Source organism: Ictidomys tridecemlineatus, chromosome 11, assembly GCF_052094955.1.
Source record: "Ictidomys tridecemlineatus isolate mIctTri1 chromosome 11, mIctTri1.hap1, whole genome shotgun sequence".
In the NCBI taxonomy this organism is placed as follows: Eukaryota; Metazoa; Chordata; class Mammalia; order Rodentia; family Sciuridae; genus Ictidomys; species Ictidomys tridecemlineatus.
In genome coordinates this window covers 49,919,847-49,939,294 of record NC_135487.1, presented here as the reverse complement: position 1 = coordinate 49,939,294, position 19,448 = coordinate 49,919,847, and the positions used below count along the sequence as shown (strand labels likewise).

Sequence of the window (19,448 nt, the reverse complement as noted above, 5' to 3'; positions counted from 1 at the left end):
ATACGTTTCACACAGTCTTGATTAGTCCAGGATGTGTGTCAAGGCTACTAGAGGTCTGGAAGGAAATGCGAGAAACTTGTTCACTTCTTGCTCAGTTTGGATCAACTGAGCTTCAGATCAAGGTCAGCAAACTGTTCACTCTGAATCCCTGTGGCAGCTGAGCAATGCTCCTTAGGGAGGGAGCAGGAATAAGGCAGAGCCTAGAGGAAAAGGACTGAGCAAAAAGTGAAGGAGAGAAAAGAAAAGGAGGTGGTGGAGAGAGAGAGGGAAGAGGAAGAGAAAGGAGGAAGTGTTAAATGAAGGCAAAATTTGAGATGCTAATAATAATAATAATAATAATAATAAGCTGGTATATTCCCACATTGATATTATAATTGGAATTTAGATTCCCACTTCTTATTTTTTTTTTTTAAGGATGCTCAGGATTGAACCTGGGACTTCATGCATGCTAGGCAAGTGCTCTACCACTGAGCTACATCCCAAGCCCTCTCACCACATTCTTATATGTAAGGGAATTTTGTATTTCACCTTTTAAAAAACAATAATTGTTGTGAAATTTTGAAAAATAGAAACAGAAAGAGGAGAATTGAAGTCCCTTACACCCAGAACCCAAACATAATTGCACAGACACACACATTACATATGTATTAACACACATATTAACTGTTCTTACAAGTTGGAATTATCTAGACATGTTTTATTTTTAGTGTATATTTTCGGTAATACTAAAGATTCTTCTAAAACATAAACTTTAGTGGCTGCCTGTTAACATTTAGGTTGTGTCTAACTTTTCATTGTTCATAAAATGTTGGGATAAACATCCTTGTATGTAAAATCTTTACATATACCTAAGATTATTTTTCTAAGCTAAAAACAAATAGAGATATTTCCTAGGTCAAATGGAATAATAAAGTTTTGTTTTTTCAAATAATCTTCTAGGAAGATGATTATAATTTATGTTTTACCACCGTCACAGGAGAATATCTATATTCCTGTACTCACTGCTATAAATACCTGCTAAGTTACCTACCACTAAATGCATCACTTTTAAAGATACCTCATTCTTTTATCCTTAGTAATCTTAGTAATATCCATTTTTCCTATATTCACATTTGTAAAACATTTGATTCATTATTACATCCACTGTTTATAGATTTTCTCTGTTCATTCTATTATTGGTTTTATTCTTTTCTTCCCCATTTATTTATTTATTTATTTATTTATTTATTTATTTTTGATTGCTGGAGAGTATTATTCTTTATTCAATGAAGAAATTGCATTTTGAAACATTAATCAATATGCCCAAGAGCAGACAGCTGGCATAAGGTTACTTAGGTTTTCTACGTCTGCTTCGTATCAGGTCATGCTGAGTGTTCTTTTCTGTATTCTAAAACTAATGTCCTTAAATCCAACACATCAAAAACAAATCCACTGAATGCAAAACAAAAACCAAGAAACTCCACAGGAGTATAACAAGGTATGGTGCTCTTCATGAGAAGCATTAATCATTGCTTTGATTATATTCACTAAACTATGCTTAACATATTTGCAAAATCAAAATAGTAGTGTAATAACCACTTTTATTATGTGTTTCATTTGAATGATCTCTAGTTTTTCCTGGAGGTAGGCAGACTTAAATCTGCAGGGAAAGGCAATGTGAAGAGAGATGCTGAGGAAGGAAAGACTTCCTCTTGCGTATGGTAGTGGTAAAGTAGTTGATGGTCTATCTTCTGGATGTAAGAAAATATAGATATCTAAAAGCCTGACTGACATTAGGGGGCAGTCAGATCTCAAAGTGTCGTCTCTGAACAGGAGGATCCAGCTACATTTAGCTGGACTGGTCAAACTTCACCTGAATTTCAGGTACCACTCTGGGTGCCAAATGTTCCCAGAGCTATATATAAATTGACATTTACTGAAAGCAAAGGTGGGTGAAGAGAACCAAAATCATGTCATGAGAGGAATGGTTGAAGGAGCTTGAGGCAGGAGAATATCTGCTCTGGTGTAGGCAATGCAGGGTGTAGAGTCTGTGGAGAATTTAAAAAGCAGGAATGAGACCAGTATGTTAGTCCCTTTTATTACCCTTATGTGCTGGCAAGTCAATGCCATAAAGTATTTCTCCCCACCAGGGTGGATGCTCTCAGCGTCCTGCCCTTGGTACACCACCTGCTGGAACCACAGCTGTGAACAAAACATCCTCAAATCCCTGTCATCATGGACTTGGAATTCCAGGAGGGACAGTGCTAAAAAAATGTTAGCTGTCCATCCAGGACTACTCTTTTCTTCCAACTTTAGTGGTAGAACTTTCCACATTCATTGACCACTGGCTCAAGCAGCTGGAGACCACAACTAGATGTGGACATACTACGTTCCAGTCAAGGAGATGTGAGCAGAAGGGAAACATACTTGCTTCTGGGTCAGGATTTCGTAAAGAAAGGAAGGAAGGGAGGAATTTGAAGGGTGGACTCTGACCTTAAAAAGAAAATAAAAGGGTGTCCCACTGACTAGAACATAGCCATGGAGAATGATACAGAAGAAGTCCTCTAGGATGAGGCTCACTGGCAGGTGAGTGAGACAGACCAGGCTTGGGTCTCAAGGTGAGCAGAGAGAAAAGAGCTACCCTTCCAGTTTCCAGCTCTTGGAAGCCCCACTGGACTGGAGGGAAATAAATATCTATCTTGTTTAAGCCTGTCTATTCATTATCTATCTATCTATCTTATTCATCTATCCATCCATTCATATATTCATCCATTATTATTCATTTATTGCTTAGATAATACCCTAATTAAAACTACAAAGAAAACATACAGTTTGTTAGGTGATAAGTGTGTGCAGAAAAATAAAACAGAGGCATGGGAGTGTGTTGATCGGTGGGGGAAAGCAGCAGCATCACTGTCGCTGTTAGAGCTGCAGCTACGTTCCAGTGTTTATAGGCAAACTTATGTGCCCAAACCAAAATGGATGGTAGTACAAAATGTACTCTGGATTGCAAAGACTTGGTATATTCTGCCTCTAAAAGGTAAAGTCTCTCATTAATGCTTTATATTGATTACATGTTGATATGATAACATTTTGGATCTAATGGGTCAAATAAAAATATTATTAAAATTAATTTCACCTGTTTTTACTTTTTTTAAAAATGTGGATCTTTGAAAATTTAAAATTACACATGCAGTTCCCATTTGTAATGCATGCCATTTGTATTGGATAATGTTGCTCTAGGGTCTCACTAAAAATTCCTTACAGTGCTCCCCACCTGATTCTCCCTGCAGCTTGCTTCCAATTTATTATCTTTCCCTAGTCCTATTCATGGGAAGAAGGCTGCGTTCTGGATATCAGGGTTTACTACTCCTGCTAATGATCACCAGTAGGCTCCATTAAGGCCACTGACAAGAAAGCCTTGTAGGTAGTACATTGTTGCCTCTTTGGAGAGAGTTGAGAAGCACTAAAGGGAATTAGCTCAGTTGGTAGAGTGCTTGCTTTGCATGCATAAAGCCTGGGTTCAATCCCCAGCAGCACAAAAACAAAACAAAACAAAACTCTCCATTTCCCAAATGACCTGCACAATATACAGATTTCCACCTTTAAAGGTTTGCCTTTATCTTAGGAGTTCTCGTTTCAAGAAGGCTCTTGGAGTTTGAGAAACTCTAAGCCACAGTGTCCAATAGCAAAGGCTTAGGAATCAGATTAGCCAGACCTAAAGTCCTAGCTCTGCCATTTCTTAGTGGTGTGGCTTAAATAATTAGCTATTTAAGTCATCCATTTCTCCATTTCCAAAGTCAGGATCTCATTTCTACATCTCATGGGGCTGTTCTGATTTCTGTGGCTCTACCTTAAACAGGTGTGCCATGGAGAGAGGTCAGCTCTTGCACTACAGACCCTGGCCCTGAGACACTATACTTATGTAGAATTTTAGAATCAGGAACAAGAATTAAAAAAAATAGTACTACAGGAGTATGAATCACTTTTGCTTCCTCTGCCTGAAAGAAAAAATTTGCCAACATGGATTGGGATGGAAAAGGCAGTAAAAAGGAAACCACATTTCCTTAGAGTACAAATAACATATGTCAAAATTCCTGTCATGCACGTACTGTGTTTTACCTGGAGGCTAAGAAGGGTCAGGAATATGCATGAAAAAATTTTGACTGAAATGCCTCTTTAAGGAGGAGGAAAAACAAGGCATCCCCTTGATGTCTTCAGTGAAATGTCCTTTGCACTTGGCCCTTGGGTTATGCCAACTAGAGATGGACCATCAAGGTGACGCGGGCTGAGGGACGATGAGGTATTTTATTAATACTGTCAAATCATGATAGCATTTACTGGTCCAAAGGCTGGACTTTCCCAAGTCATCCAGACAGAAATCTTTCTTCTATTTACATAGCCAGGAATGGCTAAAATACCACAGCCTCCACCCAGGAGTCATGCCAAGTCCTCAACCTGGAGTCAGGTATGGCTAACTCCCATTCGCCAACACTTGAAAAGAATTCTGGATTTTCCCCACCTGGTAAGTATCAGGAGGAGTGTTAGAATCAGATCCATCTATTCTTTTTTTTAAAAAATTTAATTTAATTTTGCCATTTATTTATTTATTATTTTTAATGGTACATTATAATTATACATTCCAGTTGGATTTGTTATAATATATTCATACATGCATACAATAAAACAGTATAATTTGGTCAATTTCATTCCCTAGTACCTCCCCCCTTTGACTCCCCTCCCTCCTTCTGATCCTCTTTTCTATTCTACTGGTCTCCCTTCTATTATTTTTTAAACTATGTTCTAACTAGTTATACATGACAATAGATGCATTTTGACACATTGTACACAAATGGAGCACAACTCCTCATTCCTCTGACTGTACATGGTATATATATATATATATATATATATATAGTAATAATGTCTCATTCTACCATCCTTCCCATCCCCACAGCCCCACCCCTCCCTTCACTCCCCTTTGCACAGTCCAAAGTTCCTTAATTATTCCCTACCCACCCCCACTATGAAGATCCATCTATTCTTAACCAATCTTCTGTGTAGCTGAAAATGTAGACAGGCCAGGATTACAATGCTGACATTTATTAAGGAATATTAAAGACTTATAAACTGGATGAAATCTTTGCTTAAATGTTTTAGTTATTTTCATGGAGACAGATTGTTACTGCACTATCTCCTTGACGGGAATGAAGGCTGTGGACATATTTACAGTGGAGAGTGCCTTGGGAGAGGGCACCTAATTTATATTTCCCAGGTGGCACTGTGGAAAGAGAATTAGATTGAGAGAGGTAGACAATGTAAGCCTGCCAGGGCGACACTGGAACATTTTTAAACCTCTGGGGTATCAGCTATTCATCAGTGAAATGGGAATACTTACCTCCATGTTGCTTTTATAATGGGACTTTTGAATGACAATGCTTTTGTGAGCTACAAAACCTACAGAATGTAACAGAGCCATCAGGTGTGGGGTATGCAGCAGGTGGGTTGGTTTGAGAAAAGGATCAACATTGGGAGATCTAACTTCTTACATAAGCCCGAGCAGCTTTGGAAAATGTGATTTTATAATGACTTCTACCCTCCCTTGTTGGTTTGAGAAAAGAAAATAATCCTTTTTTTTTCCTTAACACAAACCAAACTGAAAGTCGAAATAATGAATAACACAACAAAGTTCCTACATGCACAGCATTTTCCACGTATCTCATTTGACCCTCAAGATCATGCTACGAGGCAGATATTTTAAAGATGAGGACAATGAGATTGAAGAAATCAAGTAGGCTTTATTCAGTTCTCTAGCTATCAATTTGGGCACTTAATACTGGATCTGTTGATGTCTTCTTCATCTGATTTCTTTTGAGTTGGAACTCTAGTCTCCCACTCCCTCCTTTATCCCCCACCCACAAAAGATTTAGCAGAAGATAATTTAACATCATTGACCAATCACTGGACTTCTTGATTGATAAGATTTCGTCTGAGGATATACTTTCCAGCACTGTCTTGTGTCTCAGAGAATGGTTCAAAAGACAGACTACGCTTGGCTTCTATTCTCAAAGAGCATGTATGAAATCTTTCTGGAAAGATAAGATAGACAATGTTGAAATGACTAAAGAGGCCATATGTTAAGTCATGTAGCACAGAATGAAAGTGTCACAAATTCAGTGCAGGAAGAACTAGAGGCTTGGTAGTCTTCCTAGACAAGGTGGACATTGAGCTTCCTCTCAGAATCATGGCAGCATCAAGGTCAGAAGCCAGGTCCTAAGTCCCAGCCAAGGGTTCTTCTTGTTTACAGATTGGTGCCAAAGGAAAGAGTTGCTTATACATTCAAAATGCCCCTTTAGAGTAAGGATGTAGCTCAGTGGTGGAGTGCTTATCTAGAATGTTCAAGGCCCTGAGTTTGATCCACACACACACACAAATGCCCTTTGACTTAAGTGTGTGTGCATGCATGCACCCCCCAACACACACACACACTCACATGCATCTTCTTACTGTATATAACTCCTGATGAGAGGAATTATATTTGTGAATGTGTGTCATCTAGAGGTTGAAATGACCATCACAACATCAGTAAAATCATTAAGAATGATCCGTCAGAATGACACACTCCTTTTGTAAAAGCCTATTCTTTCTGAAGTAATATACTTTTTTTTTTTTTAACAGAGACATTCTTTTATGTGGATTTCCCAAAAATGCAATTTGGCAATTTAAAAGCTCAAGTAGTAAAGCTGCCCCTTTGGAAACCTCCTTTATGTCTACCATGTGCAGATGCACCAGGCATGACGTTTAAAGAACTGTGTCACAGAAATCACAGCACCATCCTTTCAAGTTTGATGCAGTCAGTTTAATGTTCACTATCACTGTTCACAGAAATACTTTTTGATCTGAGGAGATATGCACCACAGCCATCCCCCAGTTGGAATGCCAGGACTCTGCAGAAGAGGGTGGACTAACTCGAAAACATGGCGGAATGGGATGGTCTTGTTTCCTTGGTGACTGAGAGTTCATGACAAACACTCTCTTGCTTCAGCACACTGTGAGTCTGTCTCCTGGATGCCAAACTCTTATGTCTGGAACAGAGTAAGTCCTCAAGAGGTAAGTGTTGAATGAACAAAGAGGTACTGTTTTTGATGATCCCACACTTTCTAGCGCCTCGAGAGTCCTTATTATAAACAAACTAATGTTGAACATTTATTGGCACATGTATACATTAAGCACTCTATATCTGTGATCTTATATGCACCATACAAGAGCGCACATATCTGTACTCAGGAGAGACGGACATTACTACTCCTATTCAGATGAAGAAACTGAGATTTAGAAAAATAAAGCAACTTTCCCACATTAACACCTAGGTCCACACAATGCCTCAGCCCATGCTGCCATCCATTGTCAATAAAGTTATTCAACCTTCACTGCATCAAGCGGAAGCAGAGATAGAGCAAAAGCAGATGCTAATAACAATATTAATAAAAACATTTAATTATTTCTACAGCCCTAAGAAGTTAGTTCTATTTATCCCTCATACAGATGAGCAAGCTGAGACATATATAAGAACTTAGAAAATGCATCTGGGGATCTCCTAACTAAATGGTGCAGCAAGATATGAGACAGGAAGCTGTACATATCACTTATGTTTAATTCTCCTTTTAAAAAAATCTGAACCATTTTATTTTGACCTAATTTATCCTTACTTAACAAAAGTTGGACTATCACACAACACAAGGCAAGCAACTCTGGAAAACTGAATATTCCAGTTAATGGGGATTTTATCACATGTCCTGACCCTTGACTATTTTTACCTGTAAAAAGAAGAAGTAGGACAAGATAAAGATGATTCATGGTCCCTTCCAGGAATTCACTTGGATGATTCTAATGATCCCTTTCATTCACCGCTGCCCAGTGGTACTGAAAGGTAGTTAATACGCATTTGAATCGTGTCAATCAGAAAAGGCAAGGTGCCTGTTTTATTAATGCCATCCCAAATAACTTCTCAGTAGATCTCTTAGTGCTGTCAGTATCCTGGGCCCTGCTGTACAGCAGAAAAGACTATTTAAGCATGTCTCCCCAGCCCTCTATTTAAAGGTGCTGCAGGCGGTCTTTTAGAACTGACAATCTAAGGAAGCCAGTCATGCTGTTCACACCTGCCACGGGCATCCATGCACCCTCAAAGACTGAGCTCCTCTCCCATCAGCCACTCCTTTGGAAACGGTAAGCCTTTAAGCTTTTGCTTCTTAACATTTCACAGAATGGTATCAAAGGGGTGTTAACTGTCTAACAAGAGCCATATTAGACTGAAAAACTCTGATGATTTGATTGGAAAGGTCCAACTGCATTTCAGTCATGTTGCAAGTTGGAGGTGGCCTGGGGCTGCTTGAATGGGCAGCAACTGTGCAAGAAGCAGTTCATGTTTCCCAACATCAGTCATCTGTCTGTTTTTATCTTCTCTCTCCTCTCAGTAGGTGAGTCTCATTTTGGCCCCAAGTTCTCTGGTCACCGTCCAATATTTAGAAAGAGTTGAAGGTGGAGGTACAATTCAGGGGCAGAGGAAGAACATGCACTGAGTGTCCTGTGCCAGGAGCCATGCCAAGCACTTTAAAATCACTCTTTTTAATCTGCACATATTCCCATGAGTAAGAGTGGGACTGTCACTTTATAGATGGTGGGACTGAAGGGTGTTGTTAAATGTTGAAGGTAGGCCTCTAACTAGGTCTCTTAGATTCCAAAAGAAAAATCTTTAAAGCTTTTAAGACTAGGCTTTTCTTTTTGGAGACTAAAAATTGGAATTTCCCAGAATAGCTTGGTACCTAGGTCTCTCCTGAGGTAGGTGAAATACTCTTAAGAGCTTCAAATATGGAGCAGCACTGGGAGGGAGAGTCATGGAGGCCATGTGGAAATTGGGTCAATGCTTATGACATCCAAGATAGAGTATCAAATCAGACATATTTGTAACTGTTGTCAATTCAAGTTTTCCTCTGAAAGTTCTCTTCTCTCTCTTTTCTTCATTTTTCCAGTTCACACAGAGGAGAATGGCACGATGGGGAGTTAATCTGTCTTCCAGTTCAGAATCTTAAGAATGGCTTGGTGATCCTTGAGTCAGTACATAGCTCTGTCCAGTCCAGGACAAGGTACTACGATTGTCACCTTACAGCTCCATCTGTAAATTGGGGTTAATGACCATCCCTACCTCCTTAGCACACCACAGGATAAAAGAAATACTATATGAAGCCCTTTATAAAATGTCAAGTGCCATGTCTGCGTTTACAGATCCATTCTTCTGATAGAAAAAGATTCTTTGTGAAAAACATAGTGTTGAGATATCTGGTGTATTCAGAGGAAGGAAATATAAATTCTTCCCTTCAAGTATACACATTCTTGAAGAGAACAGATATTTGTATGAATGACGATTAAAAAACGTAGAGGGGGAAAAAAAGGAACCAGAACAAACACAAACCCAAGACACTATGGAACCCAAGGGTAAGGGAATTGAGGGAATTCAAGAAAATTGAAGATAGTGGCTTAGTTAAGAGCAATCTGGAAGGTGAAATCCATAGACTGTGCCAACTATTTTCATTAAATTCTGTGACTTTTCACCCATTGGCCATTTATCATATGTGTTGGCTACTGTGCATGAAGCAGTACATCCTGGATAGATGGGATTGGAAATGTTCAATGGGAAGTCAGACAGGTAGGTCTTGAGTTCCGGAAGAGTTGGGGTGGGTTGACCAATCTCAGTCATCCTTACAGAGCTATCAGCTGAAGCCATAGAAACTAAAGAGCTCACTCAGGTGTATAGGTGAGAGTAAACGGAAGGGGCCATCTAAAAATAAGGGACTGAAGTAGAAAAGAATGTCAGCAAAATGTACTAAAGATCATCTCAGAGAAGTGGGAAAAGATACAAAATGTGAATGACAAAAGGGTAGTCAGCAGTACCTCATTCACAAAGCGCACTGGCAACTGAGAAGAAATCAAGGACTTCTTATTTAGGAGGCTTTTAGTGCTCCTGAGTCAGTACAAAGCTCTGTCTAGTCCAGGACAAGGTATTATGATCATCTGATTCCTGACCACTAATAACCATGGCAGAGCGCCTGGGTGGAATTCCAGCTCTGCCACTTGTTCCTATGTGACTTGCACAGCTCAACCTTGCTTTCTGGGCCTCAACTGGGGGTAATTCTTTTATTGCTTCATATAATTATTGTGAGGACTCGATAACACTTATCACAACAGCACTTCCCCCCTGTCATTTAGAACAAAGTACTCAGTGAGATTTACCTGCCACACACCAGCCTATTCACCTACAAAGACCTTTTCCAACACCTCCTGGCCTCTGAATCTGAAGATGGGAATCAGCTTCTCCATCCCTTGCCAGGTTCCTGTTCATGCAGGACACCCACTGCTCTGTCATGGAACCTAGCTCTGGGCTGTCATTTTGGGGAAGCTCGTCATGGGAGTCACACAATCTTCTGGGACTGTTACTGCAACACTGACCAGTTTTTGGAAAACTAAGGACTTTTCATTGATGAGCTTGGGGGAAACCTCTGTAAACAAGCCTTAAAAACCAACACGTCGGGCAAATGGTTTATAAGTTGTGGAAAGTGAACACACCATTAGTACATGGTAACAAAGCGGGGAAAAACACAGGAAGATTTCATTACTTTTAATCACAGGTTTTTGTTCCATGGGTTTTCTGTTAATGGGCTCAAAGAATTTAATTTCACTTTTTCCCTCTATGTGGCACCTCATTTATTACCAGTGTTTTTACAGATGAAGACACAGAAATGCAAAATGACTAGCCCTGGGCTACTTTCTCACAGCCCACTCCCACGACTAGCCTGCTGTGTGTCACTGTGGGTCTCTAGACCCACAGTGCCAAAGCAGCAAACTCCCAGGCCTGTGAATAGCTACCTAGGGCACTGGATGGACTAGCTGCTCGTTGGGCACCCATGCTCCAGAGTGTTCCTAAGAAGTGTGGGAAGAGCTGCTTTTGAAATAGTTTGGATGGTGGGAATAGGAACCTGGAGGGCTAAATTTACTTACAAGTCAACTGGATTAGCCCTAAAGTCTTTTTCCTTGTGTAAACCCAATTTGAAGTAATGCATGAGCTAAATTTGGAGCAGGGGGTTGAGACAGACTTCCTGTGTTGTCCAGCTCTCGCAGATTTCAGCAGATAACAAAGCTATTATCCCAGCAGAAATGGAAGCATCCTCAAATCCTGTCAGATGGCCACACTGACAAAAATTACAACCAAATGTATTTTTACACTGATTCTCTTTCTTAAGTCTGGCTCTTAAAAGCAAAACATTCTCTTCTAGGAGAAGTCTTAGTGAAAACACAAGAATCCTGCTCGTAAGGAAATCTCTAGGGAATGCCGGGGACTGACAACAGAGGATTTCTGACAGAAGAAAGAGACAAGGATTTGGAACAAGCTTCTGAATGGCATCATTGTCCAGTCCCACCGCCCTCCTCCCCTACGCCCCTCCCCCCCCCCCCGCACCATACCTTAGCAGCCATTTTGGAAGAAAGGATTTGGATAAATTATCTGGGCTCAGAAACATATGGTGTGGAAATAGTTTCTAAATGTTTTCAAGTTAAAGGTATTTACCCAACTTCTCCTCACATATTTCCTTAAGCCCTACCTGCTCTTGGCCACTCTGACACTACACTGTATTCTGCTTCCAAGATAGAGGGCCTTCTGAGACTCATTTTCTTCATTTATAATTTCAGTGACAGCAACTTCATAGGACTGAGAGGACTAAGGAACAGGAAATGAGCATTGCTAGGAAGACTGGACTATGAGCTGTTTTGGCATCAATGTTATTCATTAGAGCTGATCTTCAAAGTGCAGGAGCTTGGGATGGTCATTCTGATGGAACTCTGAACAGCCCTTGGTGACATGCTTCTCTAACTGGGGTGTGCATAAGATGCACCCACAGGTTGGGTCAAAGATGTGGATCCAAGGAACCTCCACAGAGATCTGATTCAATGGTTCAGGGTGGAATCCAAAAATGTGCATTTTTAGCAAGCTACCCATGTGATTCAGATGCTAGTGGGCTCCCCAGCAGACTCTGAGAAATTCTGAGCTAGGGCTGGACAGGGTTACCTTCCTCCAACATAGTGAACAGGAAGAGAGTGACCCAAAGGGATCCCTAAACCAGGAGTTTGTATCACAGTTATTTGTGGAGCTATATCCACATTCCTTTCCCCATGGAATAGGAGAATCAGAGATTCTGATTCAGTAGATGTGGGTGGGTCCCATGGCCTTGTGGCCCTTTTACATATTCATTTTCCCAGGTTCTTCTGAGCTTAGGATTCAGTAGGGGTACTATGGGGGTCCTACATGCAATTTTTAAACAATTTCCCTTGGGATGTTTATGGTCCTGTAAGGGTGACTGACCCCTATAACCAAAGCTTGTTAACACTGGTTGCCAAACAGTGTCCTCCTGTCCCTCTCCACACAAAAGCTCCAGGATGCAGCATGTCCCTTTGAGACCTCATCTCCCCGATTTTTCCCTTGAATACTGTCACTGGTGAGCAATATCCCATGCATTTTTGTTTGTTTTGAAATGTGTCCGTGTGTACGTGGGCGCGTACGTGAGTGAGATGGATAGAGTGAATGATCACTCAATATGGCTTGGCAGCCTCACAGTAATTCCCATGGCCAGCATCTAGAATGCAGCTATTGGAATGTTCTGGTTATTTGAGATCTGTCTAGTCCACAGCAACTTCATGTTTTGTGACCTAGCACTTTGCCTAACGGCGATTAAAAAGAAAAAGAAAGATGGCGAAAATATGATACCCAAATCAAACTTGAAATTTACACAAGTGAATAATGTAATACACATATCATTTATTTGCCATTAAAATTATTATGTTTCAACACAGGGCCTGACTGTGACCACTGATTCCCAGCCCTTTTAATAATATTTATAGCTGGCTCCTTGAGAACAGAGGTGACTACAGAAATATGCTCCTACTCTACCCTCCTTCCACTTGATGAATGATTATTTAATTAGTAATATTGTGAGTGAGATCAAATTTAAAAATACCTCAAGAGGTTAGATCCAGTAAAGTTATATTTATAAGCATAGGCTATTATAATTAGTAGTGGGCTTAAAATAGAAATTTAAAAAGTGAATTGATAAAAATAGAAAACCAGTACAATCTGTACTAATCAAGAAAAGCCCTCAATTCACCGCCACTTTAAATTTCTTTACAAATCATTACACATTTAAGTTTATTAACAAAGCTAGACTTTAAAAAAAAAAAAGAAGTCCCTAGGTCCCCTAATTAAAGTTGGAAAAGCAGGGAGGGACCTGCCACCCAGATGAGATACAGCAGGCACTGCATGAAGATCACAAGGAAAGCACAGCCCTGAAGCTGAGACAGGACTGCATCATGACTGCCCCCCAAGAAACCCCGAGCACCCCAAGGCTTTCTAATCACCTGCTCCGGTTATCATGACTCGCAATGACTCTCGAGTTTGTGTAGCACTTGACAGACAACTCTGTGGGTGAAAACCAGACATCCTGTGTTAAGTGCTGGCTCTGCTACTTGTTGACCATGTGAGAGCAAACTATGTACCTCTCTGTGTCTCACTCCTCTCATCTGTAAAATAGGAACACTATGTACTCATAAAGGTTATTCTGGAAATTAAATACGCAGGGCACAGTAACATACACCTGTTATCTGAATGACTCAGGAGGCCCAAGCAAGGAGGATTCAAAGTTCAAAGCCAGCCTCAGTAACTTAGTGAGACATTGTCTTGAAATATAAAATAAAAAGGGCTGGGGGTGTAACTCAGTGGTAAAGCACCCCAGGATCAATTCTCAGTACTGCAAAACTTAAAAATGAAATAAAATAATTTAAAAATTATGCTTAGTACACAACACACTATGATTTTCCTATGATCATTTCAACAGCCATGTGAGAAAAGTATCACTGTTCCTATTTTACAGAGGAGGAAATTGAAGCTAATCAGGCAAGAAGACTTGTAAACTGCATATTATTCCTCAGTCTGGCACTCAGGATGGGGACATTGGACTGGCCAGGCACTAAGTGGCACTTTAGCAAAGAATGACAAAAACAAAGTGGATCAGAAGATTGCACTGTGCACTAAGAATTGATGGTCCAGAAGGGATGGAATAGACAGCTTTGTGCTACATTGCTTGGTCGAGGACAGGGCACAAAATGTGTGACTTTTCTTTTGGACACATCAGCATCCTCTTGTAAAGACCAGTTATACATGGTTTTAAGTAAAGATAATAACAATTAAAAAAAATCTACAAGAAGCCAAGTCGGTGTGGTTATGATGCCTGGCCACAGGGTCTAGCATTTGGACATGAATCCCAGCTCTCCCATTTACTAATTTGAGGATTCTGGTAAGTTACTTCCCCTTTCTGAGGGAATTAATAAGAGTAAGGATCTGTTAAAGAGAGTCATAAGGACTATGTGGATGACAGATAAATAACCAAGTCCTGGATTTCTCATCCTCAGTGTTATCGGCATTTGGGGCTACATACTTCTTTGTTGTGGGGAGCTGTCCTGTGCCTTGTAGGACGATATGCATCTCTGGCCTCGACCCTCTAGATGCTCATAGTACTTTTCCAACTGTAATAACCAAAAATGCTTCTAGGCTTTGCAAAATATCCCCCAGAGGGCAAAACCACTGCTCGTGGAGAACCACAAAGCCTGACACATTGTAGATGCTCAAGAAATATTGAATCTTTCCCTCTTTTTAAAATAAAACCAATTTTGGTGGGAGATAAACTAATTAGTAAGAGAGCTAACTAATTTGGAATCCATGTTAATTCAGATAGTGGCAGAACTGATGTTCACATTTTCAGTGATATGAAAAAATTGTCTATAAGAATCTAGAACACTGTGTTCATTATGAAAATGAACTACTTTATTATTAACACTCATGTGAAAGTCATTTACTTCTTATTAATACATTAAATATAAACAACTTTAATGCATTTAGTAAAGCTTCAAAATGCCACATCTACCACCAACCATTTCAGGTAAATTTGAATTGCTAATTGCACGAAAGAATATTGAAATGGTAATTATATTTTTCGAAATATAGACAACTATTTCTTTTTCTTTTCTTCTTCTCTTTCAGACAGTCCCACTAGGTTGCCCAGGCTGGCCTTGAACCTCTGGGCTCAAGCAATCCTCCTACCTCAGCCTCCTAAACAACTGGGATTGTAAGTGTGCACCACTGTGCCAGGCTTAATGAACAATTATTTCTGATTTTTTCCCCCCTCTGAGGCAGATTTACTTTCTCCTTTAAAAGCAGATTGGTGAAGTTTTGTTTGACTCCCATACCTAAAATGAAGGATATTTTATAACTGTTGCATTGAGGTTTTCTAAGTTCTGCTTCACCACTTAAGCAGGAAATTCTTTTCCATAGCTAACCTAACATCTTCCTGCTGCTTTTAAAGCCATTTTTCCATTGCTCAAGCTTCAGTAGAAAGTGAGACCAGCTGTTCTTAAGGAGCGCTTCATTCTTGTATACCTGGAGATTGTAAATAACACCAGTCCTGGCTAGGACTTCCTCTTCTGGTCCAATGATTCTCAATGGGGGGTGGTGATTTTGCACCCCACAGGACACCTGGCAAGTTTGAAGACACTATTGGTTGTTGAGACCGGGAAAAGAGAGGTTACTGGCATCTAGTGGGTAAAGGCCAGAGGTGCCACTAAGCATTGTGCAATGCACAGAGCTGCACTCAATTATACAGACACAAATGTCAGTAGCATTGGGGTTGAGAAAATCCATTCTAGACTATGGCTCTGAGATTAGGTGAGGAGAAGAACAATGAACAAACTATTAAAAAAACAGTCAATCAAATCCTGCTTCTCTGGCAGTGGGTTACGTATTGCATTCCTTCTTATCTTGAGTTGGATGCCCCTTCTTGGCCCTCACAGTCCCCATCACAACACTTGCACAACCAGCACAATGCTGGCACAGGCACGTAGCAAAAGACAGGTGGATAAAAGCCCAGCTGTGAGATCCGATAAGGGAGCTCTGGACCTCTCTCCCCTCCTTCTCTGGGCACATCTGAAGGAAGCTCTGAGGGACTCAGGGACTTCTCTCTGTGAAAAGAAGGGGCGTGGGCGTGAAGGAGCCCCGATTGCTTGTCTCCTTCGCTGTCTACACCAGGAGTTGCAGTTTATTTTCCTTCTTTGCCTCACACTGACAGGAATATAGATTTGGTTTCATTTAACATTTCACTTAATCGCCTGAAATGTAAAAAGTGAACAAACAGATCTGATTCCACACTTTCCACACTCCTTCTTGTGGTGCTGCTAAGTAGAGCTGTTAAAACAAACAGAGGAGAAATGTGGGGGTCGGGGCTCTCTACCTACTTATAGTCTGATTAGTGCTGCAGCCTGGCCCCCATTCTCTCCAAGCCTTCCCCCCTGCCCAGCCCTCCCCTGAGTCTCCTGAGAGCAGGGCCTCCTTTGCCTCAGTGCTGGAGGCCCTGTGGTTGTCAGCAGCACCAGGTCTTCCCGTCTGACTGAGCTGTGTGTCATCCACCTAAGAACGGGGTGGTTTCCAACAAGCTGATAGGAGATGACAGCTGACCTTAAAGCTTCACTCAATCCATGTCTAAGACTTCTTGTTACTTCTTGAGTGTGCCAGGCATGCTCCTGTCATGACGTCTTCATGCCGGCTGCCCCCTTGACCTGGAATGCAGGCCTCTCTGGGATACACTCTTGGCTCACTCTCCCTTCCTGCAAGACTTTGCCCAAATGTTACCTCAAAAAGAGGGGCTTTCCCCAACCAACATAAGAAAATTAGTAGCCATCTACCATAGTCTCTATTTCCTTTTATTCCACTCTTTCTACTGAAGCAAAATGTCCCTTCCTGGCATTGCTGGGGTCTCCCTCAAGAATGGAAGCTGCGTAAGCAATAGAGCAAGGTCTTGCCTGTTTCTTTCCCTGTCGTATCCTTAGCTCCTGGAATTGTAGCTGACTCTAAATAGGGACTTAGTAACAACGTGTGGACAGAAGGAAAGCCTCCTGGCCTTGCTTGGGCACAAACTTGTCCCTCCCCTACCTGCTCCACCAGCCTGAGATGGGTTATGGAAGAACATTAGTTAATTCCCTCCTCTCCCTCCCAACAATTCCACATATCCACATCTGGCTATTATTTAGCATTTATATACATATATACATATATATAAAAAAGCCCAGCTCTGGGTCCTGAAGCCTCCTTAGGCAGGAGACAAGACCATGGTGAGCAGAGACTCCCTGTCTCCTACCCCTTCACTGCCATCCTTTCCACATCTTCAGGCAAGGAGTCCCTCCAAATCCTAGTGTAAGGATTTTGCTGTACTCTGGACATAAAACTCTTCCTCATTTTCCTTTTTTTTTTTTTAACAGAGCAGCTGAAGTGCTTCTCAGAACCACTGTAGAAGGTAAAAATAAAGGAGAATTTCTATTCACAAAAGTGCATAAAATACCCTTATGGTTTCATCAGTAACCCTGAACCTTTCTTTTTTTTTTTTTTTCCAAACCCCTTTTATTTTTGTAAAAGAATGCACTAGGCGGCGGCATCTGGCTTGTAAAAATAAATACAGTGACTGGTTTTCCCAAATAACTTGGCCTAATCATCGAGTGCTCCTGAAAAGACTGTCTCCCGAGACGTGCAATCTACAGAGCGATCTATTCCACAGTCCAGGCACTGAGAGGGCACCTACGTAGGTTGAATTACAGACCCCAGAGTGTCTGCACTGAGAGCATGGACTGGCTCTTGACTCTGGAGAGTCAGATGTTTCTTGTGGAGGTTGGATTGCCAGTGCTGGTCGTTTCCTTCAAACAGATTTGTTATGACTCAGGTATGTGCAGACTGGATCATTGGAGGGCATGCACTAGCAGGAGCTTTGACGTTTTTTCAGATTAGTTTTATAACTTAAAATCAGAACGAAGGTTGAGAGTATTGTTTATCAAAATTAAGTGAGATTGATATGGAATAACTGGATACCCATTATATCTAAAGCAAGGTATGAATTATTAATATGTGGAGACATTATTGATAGATTTATTTTTATGTTTTCAGTGGTGCTAGGGATTGAATCCAGGGCCTCACACATGCTAGACAAAAGTGTTCTTTCACTGACTTATACCCTTATCCACTTTCAATTTTTAAAATAATTAGTTGGCTAAACAATAAACCTAATGTATTTGGTCTTTATTTTTAACAGCAAACCCACAAACATATTTAAGCAAAATAAGAATGTGTTGCTTGAAACTTTAATTATTTTACAAACAACTGTAACTAAATTTATTACAGGAAAAAAATATTACTCAATATGCAAACTTTGAAACACTGGACCAGATAAATTAATTTGTATTTATCATTCTTTCACTATTTACCACCCTCTAGAAAATACAATTATTTCTGAAGGTATAATTTCCTATGAGAAGGTAAATGCACTGGAGCAGAATGTTCCTGCAGTAGCCTTAATTGAGTTCGGATGCTCAAAAGACTTTCACCAGGCTTCCCCGGCTCCAACAGCGTCCACACCATTTGGTGTTCCCTAAGCACTTAGCAGCTGTTGATATTACAAAAGGCTTTCTATGGGCTAGGTACTATTCTGTTTTACAGCAAAACACCATCCTTGGAACTGAATGTAGTCCTGTTTCCTAATCCTTGCTATAGAGGTAGTGCTCTTGTCTGCTTTATGCACTTCTTTGTGATTGTGTCCACTGTGAGTGGAATATAGTTCAGTGGCATAGTCCAGAAGAGGGTGAGCCTCGCCGAAGTAGAAACAATGCTTTACATCTGGTGAAGCACCAGAGCCTGCCAGTGAGTCCTTCCTCCAACCTTCTTTCCCTTCCTCTCAGTAGTAGGGATGAGCTGAAGGGCAATGCTCTACCACTGAGCTACATCCTTAGTCCTTTTTATTTTTATTCTGTTTTGACAGAGAGTCTTGCTAAATTGCCCAGGCTGACCTAGAACTCGCCATCATCCTGCCTCAGCCTCCAGAGTAGCTATCCACATGATGAAGTGGCTCACATGTGAAGGTGGTTGATGCATTGTGAAACAGGGAGAAATTCTACTCGTATTACTGATAACATTCATTTCTCTTCAGCGACCTATTTCATGCATAGTCCTAATATTTATTTCTCCCCATTGTTAGGGAAAGTATTTACTCTTCCTGCAAACAAACGGTTGAACCTACTATGGAGAGAAAACTCTTTCAAGCCGATAAGTCTTGAAGTAAAAAAGGGTCTGGTTCAGTTCTATACCAATATTGCAAAGTTTCTTTTGCCCCAAAATCAGCTGGGATAAAGTAAAAAGATCTGCAGCATATTGGTGAACACCAATCCCCTGTAGCTGCGCTATGAAGAATTGATTCTGGAAAAGTGAAGTAGGAGGCATCACAATATCAGACCTTAAATTATACTACAGAGCTATAGTATAATTTAAGGTTACTACAAAAATG

The 19,448-nt window shown here is 40.6% G+C and overlaps 1 protein-coding gene and 1 long non-coding RNA gene across 2 annotated transcripts in view; one reads left to right on the top strand and one right to left on the bottom strand.

Moving 5' to 3' along the window:
• Window positions 1-19,448, bottom strand: part of Ror1 (receptor tyrosine kinase like orphan receptor 1) — a 374,004-nt gene that overhangs the window by 51,341 nt on the left and 303,215 nt on the right. The gene's annotated exons all lie outside the window — the stretch shown is intronic.
• On the top strand, window positions 7,330-11,430 carry LOC120890786 (uncharacterized). Its single transcript, XR_005735222.2, has 3 exons — window positions 7,330-8,205; window positions 9,009-9,122; window positions 11,307-11,430. It is a non-coding gene; the product is annotated as an uncharacterized LOC120890786 (long non-coding RNA).